The sequence below is a fragment of the Monodon monoceros genome, unplaced genomic scaffold, assembly GCF_005190385.1.
Source record: "Monodon monoceros isolate NGI ecotype Baffin Bay Population unplaced genomic scaffold, NGI_Narwhal_1 Super_Scaffold_12, whole genome shotgun sequence".
NCBI lineage: Eukaryota > Metazoa > Chordata > Mammalia > Artiodactyla > Monodontidae > Monodon > Monodon monoceros.
Window position 1 is genome coordinate 167,376,717 of NW_021703768.1, and position 10,284 is coordinate 167,387,000.

Sequence of the window (10,284 nt, forward strand, 5' to 3'; positions counted from 1 at the left end):
AAAAAAAAAAAAAAAAAAAAAAAAAAGAACAGTAGCCCCAGCTCGCTGCAACTAGAGAAAGTCCACGCGCAGCAACGAAGACCCAACACAGCCAAAAAATAAATAAATTTATATAAAAAAAACAAAACAAAAGTCATCGGTGTTTATTTACTTACTTATTTTTGGTTGCATTGGGTCTTCGTTGCTGCGTGCGGGCTTTCTCTAGTTGCGGTGACTGGGGGCTACTCTTCGTTATGGTGCACGGGCTTCTCACTGCGGTGGCTTCTCTTGTTCTCTTGTTGAGCACGGTCTCTAGGCGCGTGGGCTTCAGTAGTTGTGGCACACGGGCTCAGTAGTAGTGGTTCGCAGGCTCTAGAGTGCAGGCTAATGTGGCACATGGGCTTAGTTGCTCCGCGGCATGTGGGATCTTCCCGGACCAGAGCTCGAACCCGTGTCCCCTGCATTGGCAGGCGGATTCTTAACCACTGCGCCACGAGGGAAGTCCCACAAGTGGCATCTCTTAAAAGCTCTCAATCCACTCCCAGAACCACCCCTGTGGCCCCACATCAATTCCCCACCAACCCACCTCCCCGCACTCCACCCTGGCCTCCCCTCGCTGTTCATCAAACCACACCAGTTCCCACTTCGGGGCCTTTGCACATTCTGTTCTCTCTGCCAGGTATGCTATTTTCCTAGTTTCTCCTGGCCAGCTCCTTCTCCTCTTTCCAGTCTCAGCTCAAAGTCATCCCTCAGAAGGTCCCCTAACTACACCTGAGCAATATTACTGGCCCCTCACCCAATCACTCTCCAGGCCCTAACATAGTTTAATTTTCTTTCTAGCACCATACGAATTATCTCTTTGTACTGAATGAATAAATGAATGAATATAGATGTGGGCAAGTGGTTTTCCCATCTGGAACTCAGTTTCCTCAAGAAGAAAACAGACAGCTGACATCTCAGTGAGCCGCCTGTTCTGGGAGGGGCCCACTGTCTCCATACACCCCACCCTCAGCTTTCCCTGCGCATCCTCCCGGCTGCCAGGAATCCTCCCTGGGGAGGCCTAGGATGGAACACTTCGATTTTCGCGTTAGAATTCAGGCGCCCTTGGGAGAGGGTGGTGACGGTAGTGCTCAAATGGGGTGTGTGTCAGGGAACAGTCAGGTATCCTAGGTCCTAGGAGGAGAAGATTCGTGCAAAGATTTGAAGGGAGAGGGGGAACATGAGCCGCCCCCAGCTGTGTGACCCTCAGCAGGTCATTTCCTCTCTGAGCTTTAACATCCACCTCTGTGATATGGGAATAAGAAGATCCACCTCATAAGGAAGGAAATAAGCATAGTAGAGGTTCAACTGATGTCCCCTTCTCTCATCTTCTTCCCCATCCCCCTACCCTGGCTCTTCCCTGATTAGCCTTGTGGTCTTGGACCTCAGTTTCCCCATCTGAATGTTGAGTCTGATGGTGGAGACAGACTCACTTGTGAGGTGCAGGGGCAGAGCAGGAGAAGGCTGGCTCTGAGCTCTGCCTCTCCCATGTTTGTTCCTTTGACTCCCATTCCTACCCCCATGGCTGTGGGTTCCAGTTTTGGTGCCACTTCCTGGGGTCAGCACTGCGGACAGCTCCCAGCCTACGACTGGCACATGCCGGCCGAATCCTTTTCTTATCAACAACCCCAAGGAATCTGTTTGGATTTCATCGCTGGTTCACAGATGGGGAAACTGAGGCATTCTTGGTCTAGACCACATGGCATGGATTGAATCCAGATCTGTTGGGCTGGAGAGCGCACACTCCCGACTCATCAACTCATCCCGATTCTGTTTGAGTTTTAAATGTCCCAAGTGTTTACCCAGCACACGCTTGCCAACACTATCTCATTTAATTTTTCCTGTTAAGTCCTTCCTTCAAGAAATGAGTCACCAAAGCTCAGAATTCAGAATCCCATCTCCACCATTTACTTACCAACTGCAACCTTGAGCAAGTTACTTAACTTCTGAGCCTCGGTTTTTCTTGTTTGTACAATGAGGATAATTGTATAAAATGGCCTCATTGTGTTCTTGTGAGCTAACCCATGAGGGATCCTTAGAATACCACCTATGTGGAGTGAGTGTACAAGAAAGATTACCTACTGGTACTGCCATTATTCACTTGTTTACTTATTGCATATCTTATTTTTATATTTTAATAAATAATATACTATGCTAGAATACAATTACAGTGCATATTATTATAATAAACAGCAATATATTATATAATGTTATAAACAATGAATATACTGTGTATTAATTGATTGACAAATAAGTATTTTTGCAAAGCCTACTGTGGGCCAGGCGCTATTCATATCCTGCAAAGTTGAGATCCACATCCCCATTTCATAGATGAGGAAACTGCGGCTCAGAGAAGGAAATTCACTCAGGGAATAAGTAGGACTGAGATACACAACTCTCCGGGTCAGTCCAGGAATCTGGGTGAGGGCGTCTCAGAGTCTCACGGTCCCCAGGGTCCCAGAGAGGCCCCATGCCTGGGAACTGGCTCATATCTTGTCACTCTCTCCCCAGTCAGTCTGGGAGTCGGCAGATTCTGGCTTGGCCCCCATGAACCCCCTTGGCAGTGGTGTCATCCCGAGGTGCTTCTCAGGGACCCCATTGCTGCCACCACTGTCGAGCCGTCTCGGGACCACTGGAGATGTGGAGCCCAGTGCCTGTGTGGTGTTCAACATCGAGGCTGGAGGGAATGAGCAAAGCCACAGCCTGGCCCCAGGCAGGTGAGGAGGCATGTGGGGGGTTAAGAGACCCTGTCCCAGGAGAGGGAGAGTACTCTGTCTAGCTGAACCTTTCTTTAACTTGTTCAACAAGCATTTATTAAGCACCTACTGTGAGCCAGGCTCTGTACTGGGAACACAGCCGTGGGCAAGTAGGTGTTCACAGGGAGATGGTGGAGATAGACTCATACTAGCTGGAGAGATCAGGGCAATATGGAAACCCAGAGGAGGCTTCTGACCCAGCGCGGGGCGGGGGGGGGGGGGGGGGGGGGGAAGGACCGGTTGGAAGAAGTGACATCTAGGCTTAGCCTAAAGGCCGAAGAGAAGTCAGCCAGGAGGAGCACAGGGAAGTGTGTGCCAATTAGAAGAAACAGAACGTGCAAAGTCTTGGACTCAAGAAGATCAGGTGCACCGTGGCTGGAGGGTAGGAGGGGATCCTGGGGAGGTGGGCAGGGGCTTGACCACACAAGACTTCATGGGGTGTAATGGGGAGACATGGATGGGTTTTCAGGGGAGTGAGATTGGCATTTAAAAAACTTCCCTGTGACTGCTGTAGGAAGAAGTGTCAGGAACAGGAGTGGAAATAGCTGGAGCCCAATGAAGAGGCCTGGGCAGTTCTGGGCAGGAGAAAGTGGTGCTTGGACCAGGACAGGAGCCATGAGGTAGAGAGAAGTAGGTTATTTTTGAAGTAGACACATCAGGCATTGGTGGACACCAGCACGGGGTGAGAGAGAGTGGAGACTGGTATGGGCAGCTCCTGGTCGTTGACCCTTCACATGTGACATTTCTTTTCATCCTTGCAACAATGCCAAGAGGTGGGAACACCATCATTATCCCCATTTTCTGGAATAGAAAACAGGGTTGTGGAGGGAAAGTGACAGCCAGCCAGTGACAAAGCCCACATCTCCCACCACTGGACCAAGCTGTCTCCCACTGTCAGCTTTGGAGGGTAGGGGGCTGAGCCATATGTAATGGACAGAGAGAAGCAGTTTGTTTCGCATCACCCAGCAAGATGTGGTAGTACTGGGGCTGCAGCTCAGTCTGCTTGAATCCCTGGCCCAAGCATTTTCCATTACTCCAACTTGGGGACATAACTGGGGTAGAGGGTAGACAGTCTTCATGGGAAATAGCCTTGAGAACTGGGGTAGAGGGTAGACAGTCTTCATGGGAAATATCCTTGAGATGTCCTTGTGAGCTCTCTGCTCCCAAATGGCTGCAAATGCTTCCCTTCCCCAGCCACACCCACCTTCTCAGCCCTGCTCTTGTCCATGTCTATTTCTGTTAACCGTGATCGAAAATATTCTCGCCCTCCCTTTGCCACTTCCCAGGAAATTACCCCTGAGATTAGAATGCCTTGTGGGCAGGGCCTTGAGTTTCTAGAACTGTGGAAGGGAGGGGCAGGCCTGGGATTTGAGGGCAGGAATTGTGACTGTGAGGTGGGGCCCAGGGCGTCACAGGGCGAATGAGATCCTGCCATTTCTGCTGAGGATCTGGGTGTCAGTGTGGCTATAAAAGACTGCCCTTCTCTACCCACCCCCACTGTTGGCAATCCCAACCAGAGGCAGCTTCTGTGTGCCCATCCCAGGTATTGGAGAGCCCTGCCACAGCCCTCTCCCATCTCTCTTTACGTCCCGGATTCCTGCCCTGCGTGTATGGGCGTTTTAAGGTCCCAGAGAGACCCCATCTGGGGCTGAACCACTAAGTCTACCTTCCTCAGCAGAGGCTGCCATCTGTGCCTACCAATGAAGACCCGAGCCCTTGACTCTGCTTCCAGACTTGTCTTTGCTACAGTCATGGGGGGGGGGTTGAGGACCCACCACTGCTTTCAGCACCTCCTGGGCAGTCGGCACCCTGGTCTGAAGGTTCTCCTGAACCCCTGTCTGTCTTCCTGCCCTGCCTTTCAGAACCGACAGGTCGCGGACAGCTCCTCTCTGTCTCAGCCACCCGGAGCTCCTGAATCTACTGCCTTCTTTCCTTTCGGCATCAGGAGTCGGGGCAGTGCCTTGGTGTTGGCGGTCTCCAGAGCCCCTGTTTTCCCGCTCTCCATTCAGCAGCAACAGGGAGGACAATTTCTGTCTTCACTCCAAGTCCATGTCTTGATCCTATTTCTTTCAGCACCAGAGGGGACCTCAGGCCATTCTTGGCGCTGGGGATCTCCCCAGATCCTGTCTTCAACCCTCACCCCCAAGTTCTTCTTCCCCTGCTATCTATCCTTCAGCACCCTCTCAACAAGGACAGCTCCTCGGTGTCAGCCCCACCTTGAGCCCCTGTGTCTACCTTCTCCCGCCTCAGCACCTCCGGCGCGGACAGCTCCTCTCTGTCTTCTCCACCCCCGGCTCTGGCCGGACCCGGGCTCAGACACTTCGCTCCCGGGGACCGCTCCCGCTCCCTGCTCTCAGCCTGCTCCCCCGCTCGGTCGCATGGAGACCCCAGGGGTCCAAGAAGGGGTAGAGGCATCCCGCGAGCTGAACCGCACTCGCAGCCGCCAAGGCATAGCTAGGGCTCCGAAGCACCTGTGGCGGCAGCCCCGGCACCCCATCCTCATCCAGCGGCGCTTCCACTCAGACCCGGACAAGTCTGTGGGCCGCAGGGAGCGGGACCTGAGCCCGCGGCCGGCGCTTGAGAAGTCGCTGCGCGCCTGGCCCTCCTCCTTCCACAGGCGGTAGGTGGGCGGGGGCAGGCCCCTCCCGCGGAGTGGGGGAGGGGCGCGCAGGGCCTGGCGGGAGTAGGGGAGGGTCTTTGCTTTTCCAGGGGCGGGGGTCTCTGCCTCTTGGCTGAGGCTGGCGCTTTAGAGGAGGGTGGAGCTGGGGGGTGGCAGTGCCATGATTGCTTATGGGTCTGTGTGACCCGGTGGGCCCAAGTGCCGTTGCATCCGAATGCGTGTGAGTCTGAGCAGTTGTGACCCCGTGTGTGCTCCTATCTGCTGTGTGAGTGTCCACAGCTGGCTGTGTCTCTGTGGGTGATGGGGATGTGTTCAGGTGTGTGTATACCAGTTACCTACGTGCTTGGGTGTTTCCCCTTGTGGTGCCCGTGTGTGTGGCTGGGCGCGACTGTCCTCGCTCTGATCCAGTTCGGTGTCCAAGGGCCCTCCAGACCCTGGAGTGTCCTCGGGTGTTTGTGGGTTTGTGGCCACGGCAAGCATTTCAGGGGAGCTTGGGTTGGGTATATGAGAGGGCCAGGGCAGGCTGTCTGCTGTGCTGGGGGAGGAGCCTCCTCTGTGGCGTGTCCACACACACACACACACACACACACACACACACACGCACACACTCACGTGTCCCCTGCTGTCAGAGGGAAGCGTCTTGGGAAGCCTGAGCACAGGATGTTTCTTCCACACAAGAATGAGGTGGAGAAGAGGGGAGTAGAGGTGGGGGAGGGGCTGCTCCCTTTTCATATAAACTGAGGGAGGGGGGCAGAATAAGACAAAGACAGACATAGAAACACAGAAAAACAGGGGCCTTAGTGGGGTCAGAGGGGCCTCAGTGCCACCAAAGAGCAGGATCCAGGAGTCCCAGGCCCTCCTTGGATGGGAGGGGGAGCTAAATCAGGCCAGATCTAGAGCCCTGGGTTTGAGGCCAGGCTGAGTGACCTTGGGTGAGTCGCTTTCCTCTCTGGACTTTTCTCTTGCCTTGGTCCCTGGACCTCCCGGGGCCACAGACTTCTTGATCAACAAGCCTGGCCTAACATCCCAGCCTGGCCCTCCAGCAGCCCTGGCTGGTGTCTGGGGCAGAAGGTCCCCACAGCCCAGAAGGGTTGGAGCTTTCCTAGGTGACCCAGCAGGCCCCTTGCCTCCACCCTCCAGCCCTCAGCTTCTCCTCCCCTCTCTCCCAGTGACTCATGACTTTCCATCTTCAAGAAAGAACAAACAGAGACTAGGTTTGGGCCCATCTCGGGGGAGAACCACGTGGCTCTGGAAGGCAGGAGTGGTGGGTTGTGTTCCTGTGAGTGTGTGTGTGTGTCCTGCCCATGCATATACGTGCTGATGTGGTGGGAGAGGCTCAGCCTTCCGGGAAGCTAGGTTCAAGGCCAATGTTCTGTGCTCTGCCAAGCAAGCGGTGGTGCTTCCCTGAGCCTGTGTCATCAGTGAGATGCAAACACAAACCCATAATTTCTACATTTTGTCATGAACGGTCTGTGCCAGAGCACGGTCCTCAGCTGTGGCCCTCCTCCCCAGTACCCCAGGTGGATCACATGGGTCTGGGAGGGTCTGAGCATCTTGTTCAGCAAGCATTTATTTAGCAGCTACCATGTGCCAGGCCCTGTACTGGGACCACAGCCCAAGGGCAAGCAGGTGCTCATAGGCTAAAGGTAGAGACAGACTCATACCAGCTGGAGACAACACAGAGTGATCTGTGCTGTGATGGAGAGAGATCAGGGTGCCGTGGGGCCCAGAGGAGGCTTCTGACCCAGCTTTTGGAGGTAGGGGGTGAGGAAGGACTGCTCGGAAGAAGAAGACATTTAAGCTTAGCCTGAAGGGTAAAGAGAAGTCAGCCGGGAGGAGTGCAGGGAAGGGTATGCCAAGCAGAAGGAACAGAATGTGCAAAGCGTCAGACTCAAGAGGATCAGATATATGAGGACATGAACACAGATCAGTGTGGCTGGAGGGTGGGAGGGGAGGCTCTTATTCATCTCACAAACATTTACTGAGCACCTACTGAGTGCTGGGCACTGAGGGCACAACTGGGAGCAAGGCAGACCTGGTCCTGCCCTCAAGGGGCTGGCAGGTGAGGCAGACACAGATCAAATAATCAGGACAGTAAATGTGAAATTGTACCCATGAGAGGAGGGTGCTCTGAGAATATTTATTTTACTTGGCTGGTCACGGAGGGCTTCCTGCAGGGGGTGATGCTTCAACTGTGACCTGAAAGACAAAAAAGTTAGCAGGGGGGACTTCCCTGGTGGCACAGTGGTTAGGACTCTGCACTCCCAGTGCAGGGGGCCCGGGTTCGATCCCTGGTCAGGGAACTAGATCCCACATGCATGCCGCAACTCAGAGTTCGCATGCCACAACTAAGGAGCCCGTGAACAGCAACTAAGGACCCGGTGCAACCAAATAAATTTTAAAAAAAAGTTAGCAGGGGAAGAGCCTTCAGGCAAGGGCATGGGATAGGAATGAGCCTGGATGCTTTGAAAAACAGCAAGTGGGGAGGGGATGATGAAACTGAAGCAGAGTGAGCCAAGAGGAGTGTGCTGGGGAGGCCGGCAGGAGTGAGGCCACACAGGCGTCCAGGGAGGTATGGATTCAGAAGTGAGGGCAATGGGGAGCAACAGGAGGATCTGGAGCAGAGGAGGGTGAGATCTGACCCATGTGACCATCTGCACATGTGACTCAGCCTCCACCCTCCTCTCTCTATCTAGATTCTTCAAAGGGAGACTTTCCTGGCTGTCCAGTGGTTAAGACTCTGCGCTTCCGATGCAGGGGGTGCGGGTTTGATACGTGGTCAGGAAACTAAGATCTCACATGTCCTGGAGTGTGGCCAAAACTTTTTTTTTTTTTTTTTTAGAAAAACAAAAAAAGATAACTAGATTCTTCAGGCGGACTTGGGCAAGTCATCTCTCCTCTCCAGACAGACTCATACCAGCTGGAGACAACACAGAGTGATCTGTGCTGTGATGGAGAGAGATCAGGGTGCCGTGGGGCCCAGAGGAGGCTTCTGACCCATCTTTTGGAGGTAGGGGGTGAGGAAGGACTGCTCGGAAGAAGTGACATCTAAGCTTAGCCTGAAGGGTAAAGAGAAGTCAGCCGGGAGGAGTGCAGGGAAGGGTATGCCAAGCAGAAGGAACAGAATGTGCAAAGCGTCAGACTTATGGTATACTTGTCCATAAAACGGGTGTAACAGCACCCACCTCCTGTCTCACGGGGGCCACCTGGTGGCAGAGGAGACAAGTGCTTGCCCAGGGAAGAGGCTCATATAGGGGAAATTGAGACACCGAAGTGTTAAGGACATTAGAGGCTGCTGGGCACCTCCTCAGGTCACATAGCATGCAGGGACAAAGTTAGGGTGAGACAAAGTCACGTCAACCCCTCCTTTGGCCTCTGCCCCTTCCTGGGTGAAGCTTGGGGTCATCTCCCAGGGTCAGGCAGGCCAGGTTTTGAATGCTGAATCTTGGCTGTGTGGCTCAGTTTCTCCATCCAAAAAGCTATTGATAATGCATTACCGTTAAAACTGGTTATAAAGTATTTAAAGTTGAATCTATTAATGAAACATTAATATTAAAACTATTGATAAAGCATTAATGTCGGAGTAGCACCTGGGACTGCAGAGGAGATGGAGCCATTGGGAGAGGCTGGGGAGGCTGCCAACCTAGGCTTGAATGACCTCAGGCAATGAGCACACCTCTCTGTGCCTTGGCTTCCCCATCCACAAAATGGGAATAATAGTCCCCACTTTATAGAGTTGCTCTGAAAATAAAATGACTTTTACATGCACAGCCCTTGGCTCAGCACCGGGAGAGCAAGGAGTGCTCAGTTCATACCCATGTGTTTAGCCTTAACCTTCCATTTTATGTTTGTGAATTCAGGAGAAGGACTGCATCTCCTCAGTCTCTCCTTGGGGATATGAGAACACTGTAAGTCTCCCCCATGGGGCTGAGGTGGTGTCAAGGCTCCTTGGACCCAGCCCCAGTCTCTCCACTAGACTGATCCTGGCGGCCTCTATCCCCTGGGGACAAGCTATAATTAGGTATAGCCACAGCAGCTACAGATGGTATTTTTGTCTTGGGGACAGAGAGTCTGATTCCCACCAGGTGTCCGGTTGCAGGGCCACAGGGACAGAAGGGGGTTCCCAGCCAGACCCTTGAGACTCTCTGTCCTCCTGAGCCCCAGTGTGACTCCTCTGTGAGCCTCCATTTTCTCATCTATACAACGGGGACCATAGTATGATTGAGATGTCAGGGGAGGGTCAGGGTCTCACCACTGAAGCCCTGATCTCCTGAAATAGTATCTCACATCCCCCCAGGATTGCCAGAAACCTGGGTGGCATTTGTCTGGGACTCCCAAAACTAGTGCAGTCCCCTGGGGCAAGGCCCAGGCAGGGGGCTTGTTATCCCACAGCAGGACACAGTCAGGCCCATAACTTCTGTGTGGCCTCAGGTGGGCCTTGGTTGCTTCTGCCTGAGAGCCTCCCCGGGCCTTGGTTGCTCCTGCCTGAGAGGTGGGTGTTCTGGGTCTTGCCTCCAAGTGTGACATTCTCTGAGACTTGGTTTCCTTTTCTGAAGAATGGGGCAAGACCACCCAACCCCAGCATTCTGAGGGTAGGCCAGCTGGTACAGACCCCTGAACAGCCCCCCTGATACCAGGGGCAAGGCTTCCCTTTCCAAGGGTCCTTCCTGGGGTGGGCGGTGGCAGCTGAAGCTTCACAGGACCGGAAGGCCTGGCAGGAGTGGAGTACGGATGTTTGTCCAGTAGAGACAGCAGGAGAGGGGAAACGATCCAGAGACAGGGCCTGGGGAATGTCAGAGCAGGTGGAGGTCATGTGGGGACTTGTGGAGGGGGACAGGAAGAGGGGGAGCTGCCTTGCCGTGAAGACTTGCATCTGTTACCGCTTTTCTC